Source organism: Gobius niger (genome assembly GCF_951799975.1).
Source record: "Gobius niger genome assembly, chromosome: 8".
NCBI lineage: Eukaryota > Metazoa > Chordata > Actinopteri > Gobiiformes > Gobiidae > Gobius > Gobius niger.
This window is the reverse complement of record NC_136859.1, coordinates 36,534,068-36,547,454: the sequence shown is the minus strand read 5'-3', so window position 1 is coordinate 36,547,454 and position 13,387 is coordinate 36,534,068. Positions and strand designations below refer to the sequence as shown.

Sequence of the window (13,387 nt, the reverse complement as noted above, 5' to 3'; positions counted from 1 at the left end):
GGAGGAGAGGATGGACCACACGGTGATGGAGGAGAGGATGGACCACACAGTGATGGAGGAGAGGATGGACCACACAGTGATGGAGGAGAGGATGGACCACACAGTGATGGAGGAGAGGATGGACCACACGGTGATGGAGGAGGAGAGGATGGACCACACGATGATGGAGGAGGAGAGGATGGACCACACTGTGATGGAGGAGGAGAGGATGGACCACACGGTGATGGAGGAGGTGAGGATGGACCACACAGTGATGGAGGAGGAGAGGATGGACCACACTGTGATGGAGGAGAGGATGGACCACACGGTGATGGAGGAGGAGAGGATGGACCACACGGTGATGGAGGAGAGGATGGACCACACGGTGATGGAGGAGAGGATGGACCACACAGTGATGGAGGAGGAGAGGATGGACCACACAGTGATGGAGGAGGAGAGGATGGACCACACAGTGATGGAGGAGAGGATGGACCACACGGTGATGGAGGAGGAGAGGATGGACCACACGGTGATGGAGGAGAGGATGGACCACACAGTGATGGAGGAGGAGAGGATGGACCACACAGTGATGGAGGAGAGGATGGACCACACGGTGATGGAGGAGGAGAGGATGGACCACACAGTGATGGAGGAGAGGATGGACCACACAGTGATGGAGGAGAGGATGGACCACACGGTGATGGAGGAGGAGAGGATGGACCACACGGTGATGGAGGAGAGGATGGACCACACGGTGATGGAGGAGAGGATGGACCACACGGTGATGGAGGAGGTGAGGATGGACCACACAGTGATGGAGGAGAGGATGGACCACACAGTGATGGAGGAGGAGAGGATGGACCACACAGTGATGGTGGAGGAGAGGATGGACCACACAGTGATGGAGGAGAGGATGGACCACACAGTGATGGAGGAGGAGAGGATGGACCACACGGTGATGGAGGAGGAGAGGATGGACCACACGGTGATGGAGGAGAGGATGGACCACACGGTGATGGAGGAGGAGAGGATGGACCACACAGTGATGGAGGAGAGGATGGACCACACAGTGATGGAGGAGGAGAGGATGGACCACACAGTGATGGAGGAGGAGAGGATGGACCACACGGTGAAGGAGGAGAGGATGGACCACACGGTGATGGAGGAGGTGAGGATGGACCACACAGTGATGGAGGAGAGGATGGACCACACGGTGATGGAGGAGGTGAGGATGGACCACACGGTGATGGAGGAGGTGAGGATGGACCACACGGTGATGGAGGAGGAGAGGATAGACCACACTGTGATGGAGGAGGAGAGGATAGACCACACAGTGATGGAGGAGAGGATGGACCACACGATGATGGAGGAGGAGAGGATGGACCACACGGTGATGGAGGAGGTGAGGATGGACCACACGGTGATGGAGGAGGAGAGGATAGACCACACTGTGATGGAGGAGAGGATGGACCACAGTGATGGAGGAGAGGATGGACCACACAGTGATGGAGGAGAGGATGGACCACACGGTGATGGAGGAGGTGAGGATGGACCACACGGTGATGGAGGAGGAGAGGATAGACCACACTGTGATGGAGGAGAGGATGGACCACACGGTGATGGAGGAGGAGAGGATAGACCACACTGTGATGGAGGAGAGGATGGACCACACGGTGATGGAGGAGGTGAGGATGGACCACACGGTGATGGAGGAGGTGAGGATGGACCACACAGTGATGGAGGAGGAGAGGATGGACCACACTGTGATGGAGGAGAGGATGGACCACACGGTGATGGAGGAGGTGAGGATGGACCACACGGTGATGGAGGAGGAGAGGATAGACCACACTGTGATGGAGGAGAGGATGGACCACACAGTGATGGAGGAGGAGAGGATGGACCACACGGTGATGGAGGAGGAGAGGATGGACCACACAGTGATGGAGGAGAGGATGGACCACACAGTGATGGAGGAGGAGAGGATGGACCACACAGTGATGAGGAGAGGATGGACCACACAGTGATAGAGGAGAGGATGGACCACACAGTGATGGAGGAGGAGAGGATGGACCACACGGTGATGGAGGTGAGGATGGACCACACGGTGATGGAGGAGGAGAGGATGGACCACACGGTGATGGAGGAGGAGAGGATGGCCGTGTAGAGCTGCACCAGTATCTTGGGCAGCAGCTTAAAGGCTCCATACCTGATTTTTGATTGCAATGAAAGGGGAAGCCACTAAATTCTAATGTATTTGTAGAATCCAAATTCTTTTCAGGGACAAGTTTCTAGGTAAATTTCACAACTTGCAGAGTCACTTTTCTGGCTCACATTCACAAAAATGCTGCAAAAATAGCTTGAAAGTTCATGAAATTGATACAAATATTTTATAATTTGATGCACACCGTTTTCCCTACAAGCATGTGAGTTTACAATACACTAAAGGAGGATACAATAATAAAATAATAAATAACTCACCGAGATGAGGCCGATGAGGGTGGTGTCGTCAGCAGACTTGATCAGTTTTACGGACTGATGACTGGAGGTGCAGCAGTTTGTTTACAGGGAGAAGAGCCAGGGGGAAAGTGCACAGCCCTGGGGAGTTCCAGTGTTTGTGCTCAGAGTGTCCGAGACGATCAAACAAAAAACACTCAGGGTTTGTTGAAAACATTTGTATTCTTTCTGTCAGTTTTACACGATTCTTTGCTTAAAAGTGTCCCTCTTCGCCCACCATTCCTCTTTTATTTAATCTAACACAAACGCAGGCTTGTACAGTGGCCTTTTTGTGTTGGTGGCGTTGACAATAATGCTGGTCCTGATTTCGCGGTCCTGAGCGTGCAGGGGCTGCGCCCCGCGGGCCTGTGACGGCAGGAGGAGCTGAACTCTCCGTGAACCTCCTCGTGCTGCAGCTGACCTCCGCGCGAACCCTCCGAGCCGTGACGTCACACGCAAACAGGAAGAGGCTCCGCGCGCGCTGCTCTGCCTTGGGCTCCCGTGACAGTCACACAGAATCTAAACTAAAACTAAGGATTCTGCTGGAAATCAGGGAATTCTTAGAAGAACCACAACAATGCTTTTCAGGAGTTTCAAGGTACAAAAGCTGCTCAGTGTCCTCTAACTGACTGTGTATGTTTACTTATCCAACAAATAAGCAAAGCAGTTTATAGATATATTTCGCAACTTGCAGGGTCACTTTTCAGGGTCACAAAAATGCTACATAAATACACAAAATCAATACAAATGTTTTATAATTTGGTGGACATGGTTTTGCCCACAAACGTTTACATTATACTAAAGGAGGATAAAACAATTTTCATTCCATTTCTAGAAGTAAAACCAGGTAAAGCTCCTTTATAGGAGCAGGCCACTGTTTTTACATACTGAGATATGTTCTTACCTGAGCTTAGACGAGTTCATTTGTACCTGTTTGGTCTTCACCCGTGCCTTCAGTCACGTAAACACAGCGCAGACGGCGTTAGCATTTAGCCTCTCCCTCTCTCCTCTATAGCTCCAAAACAGGTCAAGATAGAAGCTACCAAGCTCTTCCACGTTTTCCCTTTTTAAATATGGTTACATGAAGTGTTCCACTACAAAGTATAATTACACACAATTAAACAATGTGGATTTTCTAAGCGGATAAAAGGGGGAACTATATTGTAAGGCGTAATAATACCAGGAGAAGTTCGAAATCCGTGCAGTAATATCTTCATTTTACTGTGCGGATGTCGAACTACTCCTAGTATTATTACGCCTTACAATATAGTTCCCCCTTTTATCCGCTTAGAAAATCCACATTGTTTGACTTTGTGTAATAGGTCCTAATTAGTGGTAAATACGTTTAAAACAGTTGTTCCGTGCGTAGGCGGGGCCTACATTTTTGTAATTACATGGCATATTTACACATAAATACAACACAAATCAACGTGAAAGTATCTCGGTATTCAAAATACAATACTCTGATTGGACAGCAGAATAAGTTTTAATGCAAGTATTTAGTATTCTGTAAATACAGTCACAAAGTATTCTCCCCAACACTGAATTAGGAAAAGTCTATGGAGATCAGAGGTTTCCCAAACTTTGTCAGCCACGCTCCTCAAAATGAGCAGCAACCCCCAGTGTGACATGTATGAGCTTTTTCAGACAGAAAACACTTCACATCTGGTTCAGTTGTGTTGATGTAGTGACTTTGTTATTGGGCTTATTTTCAGTGTGAGTTGGTCTTTTCTGGCGGCAGATAGCAGTTGTAAACAGATGTAAACATGTTGATCAAACAAGCGATATTCGATGTGTGTGCAATACTGCGAAGACCATATTATTACGACGTTTGACTTTAAAACGGTTTCAACGTGGTCTGTTCCGCTCAGAAGAAACACTGATCAGAAGTCATTGGTTTTTCAACAAATTGTGTCAAAACCGAAAGCATCAGATCAGCACCAAATCAAGCCAAACTTTAACACATCTGTGAGTTCCCTGCATGTTTTGTATGAGGCCTGGTTTGTAAATAAACGTGTCGATCTCGGTCAGACTTTAGTGTTTCACCTAATACTGCAATACACAATTTATTTTATGTTCCTACTTACACAAAAATAAGAGTAATTGACAAAGGAGGCCATTTTATAATGTCAGGATGCCCTCAGATCGCCTCCCTACCTTAGTTATTTCACAAAAAGGACCTATTTTTCACATACAATTCCTCTAATCTTATCCAAAACACACACAAGTCGGTCTTTAACCAACAATGTTTCACGTTGTTCCTCTACTGGGTTTGAACTACCTTATCTGACCTTGTCTGATTTAAAGACAGTTCAAATCATCAGGCCTCATTTTGTTGTTGGTCTCAGACAACAACACTCTTTCCACTTTGAATCGCTAAATACAAGCCTAAGTAGTGGTATATGTGAAAGTCATGAGTCCGACCATGACCAAGCTCTGAAATCACTCCGCACCTCGACAATTCCAACACAGCCCCCTTCCACGTTCGTGCAACTAGAACTTATAAATCTGTCGACGTCCCAACGATCCCACAGTCCCGCTCAGAGCATGTCTGCAGCGAGAAGCGACTGCAGTGGTCAAAGTCCTGGGAAAAGCGCAGGCCACAATAGGACACTTAACTTTATTGCCCTGTAACTCCGACAAAGCCACGTCTGGCATTGGTGACACAAAGCATGCATCATAAAGCACCGGACTTTAGTTTAGGACCAGCAGTGGGCTGTGGATCGCTGCAACAAGGCCTGAGCCGCACAAAGGAAATCACCAAACCAGCAGCATACAAGTCCTAGAGGCGGTCTGGGGTACAGGGTACTGGGTATGGCATCCCAAAAAGAGTTCAAGTGGACATCTCCTGCATATGGGGCTTAAAAGAATGGCTTAACCTCTTAACTCCCACCTGAACATGTTTTCTCCTGTTCTCCTAATTCTCCAAATCTAAAAGCTTCTTCAAAATAGCGACAAAAAACGAGAAGAAAATGAGGATGAAAATTGACAAAAATGACAAAAATCCAGCAAAAAAAATGATAAAAATCCAACAAAAAAGTGATAAAAATCCAGCAAAAAAGTGACAAAAATCCAGCAAAAAAAGTGACAAAAATCCAGCAAAAAAGTGACAAAAATAGAGCAAAAAAGTGATAAAAATCCAACAAAAAAGTGACAAAAATCCAGCAAAAAAGTGACAAAAATCCAGCAAAAAAGTGACAAAAATCCAGCAAAAAATAGACAAAAATCCAGTAAAAAAGTGAAAAAAATCCAGTAAAAAAGTGACAAAAATCCAGCAAAAAAGTGACAAAAATCCAGCAAAAAAAGACAAAAATCCAGTAAAAAGTGACAAAAATCCAGCAAAAAATAGACAAAAATCCAGTAAAAAAGTGACAAAAATCCAGCAAAAAAAGACAAAAATCCAGCAAAAAAGTGACAAAAATCCAGCAAAAAAAGACAAAAATCCAGTAAAAAGTGACAAAAATCCAGCAAAAAAAGACAAAAATCCAGCAAAAAAGTGACAAAAATCCAGCAAAAAAAGACAAAAATCCAGCAAAAAAGTGACAAAAATCCAGCAAAAAAAGACAAAAATCCAGCAAAAACAACAACAAAAATCCAACAAAAAAGTGACAAAAATCCAGTAAAAAAGTGACAAAAATCCAGCAAAAAAAGACAAAAATCCAGCAAAAAAGTGACAAAAATCCAGCAAAAAAAGACAAAAATCCAGCAAAAAAGTGACAAAAATCCAGCAAAAAAAGACAAAAATCCAGCAAAAAAGTGACAAAAATCCAGCAAAAAAGTGACAAAAATCCAGCAAAAAAGTGACAAAAATCCAGCAAAAAAAGACAAAAATCCAGTAAAAAAGTGACAAATATCCAGCAAAAAAAGACAAAAATCCAGTAAAAAGTGACAAAAATCCAGCAAAAAAGTGACAAAAATCCAGCAAAAAAAGACAAAAATCCAGCAAAAAAGTGACAAAAATCCAGCAAAAAAAGACAAAAATCCAGCAAAAAAGTGACAAAAATCCAGCAAAAAAAAGGCAAAAATCCAGTAAAAAAGTGACAAAAATCCAACAAAAAAGTGACAAAAATCCAGCAAAAAAAGACAAAAATCCAGCAAAAACAACAACAAAAATCCAGCAAAAAATAGACAAAAATCCAGCAAAAAAAAGACAAAAAATCAACAAAAAAGTAACAAAAATCCAGCAAAAAAGACAAAAATCCAGCAAAAAAAGACAAAAATCCTGCAAAAAAAAAGACAAAAAAGCAACAAAAGTGCCAAAAACACATAAGGGAAATAAAAAGTGACGACAATGGCAAAGAGGAGAGAATGCATTTGGTTTTGGCGGGTGGTAAGAGGTTGAAACATTCTTTTGGTGGCCACATCATTGATAGTTTAATAACCTTTTATACTTTCATCTAGGGTGACCATATTTTCCACATTGGAAACCGGGACACAAGAGGAATTTGTGGCGGGAGCTACAAAGTGACTCTCCCCCCCAGGCTGACAGGTAAAATTGTTTGTAAAAGTCCAATGTCTATTAAACGGACCATAGACTTTTGATCTGTTTTATTGGTTCATTGGCAATGGAAACCTGGTGTTTGATGCACACATGAACAAAAGTCTAAGTCTAAGTTTAAAGTGGAAAACGTTTGCCTGTCCAGCCATCCACGCCTGCTTTTTGTTTCTGTTCAAAAGCTCTACTGGCCAATGAATCCTAAATCCCCTAACTTCCTTTTTTCTTCTGTCACCTGCGTCAAATCCGGCTTTTCTCTCATTGGTTAGTTCGATTGTCAATCACGGCCATCTGGAAGTCAAAGAAATCCCCCTGATCCCTGATACACGTCTTTGTAAGGAAAAGCGTGTATTCTGACTGGACAGGCGAAAAAAACGCTATGTGGCACTGGTTGGAAAACTGGGACAACTCGGACAGCTTGTATAAAACTGGGACAAATCATTTTAAAAATCTGCAGCGTCTGAGTTTTGGACCTTTAGAATGTTGTGTCGCACAAACTCTTTTCAAAGTAAGCGGCGGACATGAGCAAACGAGGTATCGCTTTTTCCACAGTCAATACCGTTTCAGCCGACATTTCTCTTCATTCCCGTCCACTTTACTCGGCTGTCTCTGACTTTAAGTGAGAGGCATCTGCAGCCGGGACGTCCCGTAATTAAATGAAGAAGGTGGAGTGAGTGGGTCAGCTCATTATTAGGTTTAGTCAGGATTAGGGCGACTCAAAATTGATGTAAACTGAATTGACTAAATGTAAAAATCTTTTAGTCAGCTTTACATTTGCATTATTTTCATTCAAACAAGTACATTTGCTTTTGATCTGTGTTTGTATTTAAAATAACAACATATCAGCCAGTGGAACAAGTATCTTAGATTAAGAAAATGCATCTCAATGTATTTATATATTATAAAAAAGTCCATGTACAGTACTTATACTAAATCAGATATTTTTTCTTGTATCATTTGATACTTTTGAGTCATTTTATCTCGTCAAGATTCTGTTTTTTGGATTGGACATGGACAAAGTGCAGAGCTTTTCCCAAACTACGCGGGGCTACAGGTGGGCCTGGGTGGGCCTGGGTGGGCCTGGGCCCATCCACTTTTATCTGTGGCCCACCCGACGGTCCGGATCATTCAGTGTTCACTGCCTCCACCAGGACAGAGACAGCTTTGTCTGTGGGCCTTGTCACGCACATCTGGCTGAAACTATGTCCTCTCATCGTGTCCCCGACCCCCGGCCTGTCATCCCCACAGCAGTGTCTGTGACCGGGGCAGACAGAATCCAGTTTGTCATCACTGGTCAATAATGTTGTAAACTTATTTTTAACCCAAAGAAGCAGATGTTTTGGGGGATACGCAGCGTTCCCTCACTCTCTCTCTGCTGTGACCGGCTCCACTGAACACTACAGGCCCCCCCACAAAGCAGATGTTAGATCCTGGCGCCGCTGCTGGTTCACATGTTTTTAATCCTTTCTTTTCATCAGTAAAAATCTGTAGATCTTAGTCCTTGTTTTAGTCGTCATGAACTGCTTTAGTCTCATTTTAATCAGCAAAAATATGACTTTTTTTGACAAAATGAACACTATTCCACCGGATGAGGACGATCTGCAAGCTTTTGGAATTGACTTACTGTGACCGGATTCAACTTGTGCTTTTGATTAAACTGCATTTGACTTTTTTCCCTAAAACAAATAGACCCTGTTTTAGTAGTGGAACAAAATTAGGGGACACACTGTGCATCTACTTCTAAAACATTTGTATCTGTTTTATGAACGGCTGAGTTTTCTTGCTTTTCTGTGAAAGTGACTCTGACAGTTGTGAAACGTGCCTAGAAACTCGTCCCTGTGGAGAAACGGTTTATTAACAAAGTTGGGAATGAGTCTGGGCCACAACTAAGAATTACATTTACTCACTCCCTCTTCCTTTCTTCCTTTGTAATAAAACAAATTCAGGCATAATCATCATACAGTCAGGTCCATATATATTGGGACATCGACTCCATTCCATCTTGAATGAAACAACTATGATTTCATTTTAGTTTGAGAGTTACATCCAAATCAGAGGAGCGTTGTGGGACTTACAACTGTTTGTATGTGAGCCTCCCACTCTTTGTGTGATATTCAGTCGACTGTGTATATCACACATATGGCAGAAGTGATGTTGAATTAATGTTAATGTTAAACTCCATGCGAATGAGTGTGGGTGCAGCACTCGGGCTCCTTCAATGCCACTGCTATAACCCCAGAGCGGCGCGGGCTAATTACGGCCTGTCTCCCACACTCCAGGAGGGCCGGGTCATCCAGAGGACAGCCATGAGAGGCATTCCTCCTGCAGCCCGCCGGACCCCCCCTCACCATCACCAGCTCCTCCACAGCCTCCGTTTGTCATCTCACTTTCATATCACAAGAAAATGAAGCTTTAAAGTGCATGTGAAAGAAGGCTTTGTAATTAGAACTCAGTTTGATGGATGGCCTCTGCCGTGAGTAGTAATCGTAGTTATATTTCAGTGAAGCAGTACAGTTGGGAAGAAAAGTAGTTTCTATTTGAATGTTTACATTGATGACATATGTAGCAGAGTTAAAAGTGTATTTGTATGTCTCTATCATGGACCCTGGCGTTGTGGTGGGGCAGTGCCATCTTGTGGTGACCAATTTGAATAAGTCTCGGGGACAAAGTGTGCTCGCTGCCATTTTGACTATGAGCAAGCCGAGGTAAGGTCACGGTTGTTGGGGTGTCTGCTAAAGTTACATTTGTACGTTTATTTCTCATTTATGAATGTGGTGTGCTTGTAGACTTTATAAGGACTATTTTCAGTTGTATAATTTATCATTTTTATTTGATCATATACAGAAAACGTTTAACATGATATACCCTCACGAGTCGCTGCTCGCTTGTTGGTGTCCCAGGTCCAAGGCTGACCAGCTGTTTTGTGTTGCACAGATCACCAAAGAACATTTTTCAACCACGTTACACGGATAGAGGCAAATTTCCAGAAAATCTGTCAGTGTCCATTGAGGAAGTGCAATAGGGCTGAGAGGGTGCATCCGAATCGAGCAAATTGGTAAGAGGCCTGAGCCCAAACCGGATGTACATCAGCGTCTGCCATGATTGGAAGCGTCGGAATAGGGCAGTCAGTGAGGAAGAAGGTGGGAAAGGAGCCTGTGCTTCCTATCATACCGCCTTTAGCATAGGGACCTCCAGGGGCGGACTGGGACTGAAAAACAGCCCTGGACTCTGACCAGCCTGGCTCAAACTAGCGTAATTGTGCACTTCCACAAATACATATTTTAACCTCTAACCACCCGCCTTTACCGAGTGCATTTTCCCCAGGTTGACTTTTTATTATTATTTTTTTTTTATTGGCATCATCAGCAAAAAGAGCGGGAAATGTGGTCATAGAAACAGAAGCAAAATCATTCATATAAATAATAAATAATAATGGTCCCAAAACTGAACCTTGTGGTGCACCATACTCCACGGAATTCCTTTTAGATTCATGTTTTGTTTTACACTGGGCTTTACCCAAATCTAAAAGCTTCTCGACTGGAGAGCAACAATGTAACGCCTCATGTGAAAACTAAGACCTACAAAAGTGATGGAAACTTTTTGTCACGTCGCCACATTTGTGTCATATTTGTCATATTTTTGTTGTTTTTTTTTTCATTATTTTTTTTTTCTTTTCATCCTCTTTTTCTCGCTATTTTGATGCTTTTTCTTTTTAGCTTTTAGATTTGGGTAAAGCTCGGTTGAGGCGAGACTGGTGGCCCAAGAGCCAGTGGCCCTTCTGTGCTCTTCCAGAATGGACATATGGCCATTCCGTCCCGGGGACCTCTGGAGGTTCCTCACCGCCGATTAGGGACTGGGTGTGTGCCATCCCATAAGCCACAGTGCTGAGCCAGTGCACATGTAGCCACAGTCTGTGTATAGTAATGTTTGTTGAACACAGCAGCAGTTTTACTTAGGGATTATGGTTATGCATGTCTGAAATAACAGTGGCAGGAGTAGGAGTGTTTTTTGTAGTCCAATACTACAGTGCCTCTCGAAAGTACACCTTGAACTTTTGCACATTTTGTCATGTTTACAACCATAAATGGAGTCAATATTTATTGACTCGGTTCGGGAGCAGGACTACGCCTCAACCTATCACACTTCGCACACAAACCACTCTTGCTTTCACCTGACCACGCCTCGAATTACTCACCAGCCATTATAGGCCAAGCCAAGCCTCGTCATCTCAGGTGGTTTGAAACTGTCGACCCCGCCCTCCCCCCCCTAATGTCTGTTCCATTTCAGCAATGATTCTCCTGCTTAGAAGGGGGGTCCCGAATAGCTGGGTTCATCCGAGACGGAGCCCCCACCCACAGTCTCGCCCAGTTTTACTCCACGCTATAACCTTGTGAATAAAATCTTAATTGCACTTTGTTGTGGTCCCTGTTAGTGAAACATAAAGATTTTCTTTAGATTTTTTTACTGAAAGTTCACACACAAGCAACGGACAACTGTGAAGTGAAAGCAAAATGATACATGATTCTGTTATTTTTCAAATAATAGAAAACCGAAACGTGGGGCATGAATGAATACTTTGTGGAAGCCCCTTTTACTGCAATAACAGCAGCAAGTCTTCTGGGGTCTGACTCTGATTTGTAAAACCAGCTCAACCTGCACCTACAAGGCAAAACACATACTGTTGCTGACATGCATGAGGCAGTTGAGGCTTTTCAGGGCAACTACTGGAGAGACACTACAGGACGAAAGTTACACTGTCCACGTCTGAGGGAGTACTGTAAGAAAATGACACACATGAGGACGCTTTAATGGTCAACTTTGTCACGAGTCTGTCAGAGTCTTCAGAGAATGATTTGAAACTGCCCCAAGCTGTCATCTGAAATCCTGCTCTTCCTGAGACAGCCCTTCTTTGTTGCTGTTGATGCCAATGGACTGAAGAGGGAAAAGACTGGTTCCTTCACTTGAGGAAGCTGCTCTTCAGACGGCGATGCTTGAGATGCAAACGTCAGAGGTTTAATATAGTGACTGACTTTTGGATTAATGTTGTCCCCACACATCAGTTTAAAAGTTCCCTTCCACACAGGGACTGCGGATGGAAAATAGCTGCTGAGCTAAATCTGGTACAAACCATCTCCTCTTGTAAAGACTAATGGTTCTGTACATTGTCCCTGTTTCCTTTTCAGTCATGAACAATATTAAGGATCAGGACAGAAACAGGCTGACAAATGAGTAGGGCTGGGTAAAGTTTTTTTTTTTTCCGATACCACTACTTTAACGATACCTGCTTTTCGGTATCAGTGCCTTAACGGTACTTTTTTTCGATACCTGTGTTATTTTAATTGAGTTAAAATAATGTGCATAGGAGAAGTATCGTTCAGGAGGAAGTTCAAACACGGCACATCAAAAAACAGGAGCAGCAGCGTCACCTGTAACTTCATGTTTTGAGCAGAATTCCCACTAAAGCAGTGATAAAAAGAGAGAAAGGACATTTTTTACCTTCTGAGCTGCAGGAACAGACCAGATCCACACCAGGACCGTTTACTGAAGATAAACTTTTCTAAACACACTGCGCAGTTCGACAGTGAAAGCGCCTCACACGTCACAGATCTGTTACATAGTGAGAGCGCTCACTCTGTCACTGACAATGCACCATAACTGTTCCAAACATGGCTAATGCAGAGTGAGCGCTCACCTTTTCCAGAAACAATCTTTGATCCCTAATGCTCCGGTGCAGCTGGAGTTTAAACAACAGCAGTAACTTCAGGCTCTGCGGCTAAAGGTAAAGCTAAAGGTAAAGCTAAAGCCCATGTGTTTCTCGTTGTCACTGCTTTTCTATTTGTCTAAGAGTTCTAGTTTCTTATTCAGTCCAGGTTTAGTCCTGGTTTTTAACCAGTTTACTGTAAGTCCTGGTTTAGTCCTGGCTCAGACCGCGGCTCTGCCATCTCTGATAATGACTGAAGTGTTAGTAAGTTACAGCTTTGCTTCTGCATTTGCGCTGAAGCTGCTCATGAGTTCAGGCTTTTTTAGACTCACTGCGGATCATTTATGGACGTTTGGAGAGAAAAAGTACTGAAAATTAGCACCGAAAAAAAAAAGTTTTTCGATACCGCCCCCTACCGGAGCTTTTCGGTCGGTACCAAGTACCCTACAAATGAGCCTCTTGGTGTCTCAGGATTGCCACAACAATGTATGAGCCAAATTTCAGGAAGATTGTCCAATCAAGCCGCTGCGATTTCTCTCATTAATCATTAGTTACCCCGAATCACACTTATTCACTGGTTTCTGTTTGAGAGCAATGTTATATTAATTTGATGAATGTTTTTTTTCACAGTTTGCTCTTTAATAAGCACCAATAAAAACACATTTTACTGGAGATATTTTGGCCCCAGGGAAATTTATGGAGACCCCTGTTATGGACCA

The 13,387-nt window shown here is 43.7% G+C and overlaps 2 protein-coding genes across 2 annotated transcripts in view; one reads left to right on the top strand and one right to left on the bottom strand.

Annotated features, from left to right (window-relative positions):
* Nucleotides 1–13,387, top strand: part of znf385d (zinc finger protein 385D) — a 465,630-nt gene that overhangs the window by 64,928 nt on the left and 387,315 nt on the right. The gene's annotated exons all lie outside the window — the stretch shown is intronic.
* Nucleotides 848–13,387, bottom strand: part of rab5ab (RAB5A, member RAS oncogene family, b) — a 419,058-nt gene continuing 406,518 nt past the window's right edge. Inside the window, exon 7 of the mRNA XM_079562275.1 lies at nt 848–860. The gene's annotated coding sequence lies outside the window, so the exon portion shown is untranslated. The remainder of the gene's footprint in view (nt 861–13,387) is intronic.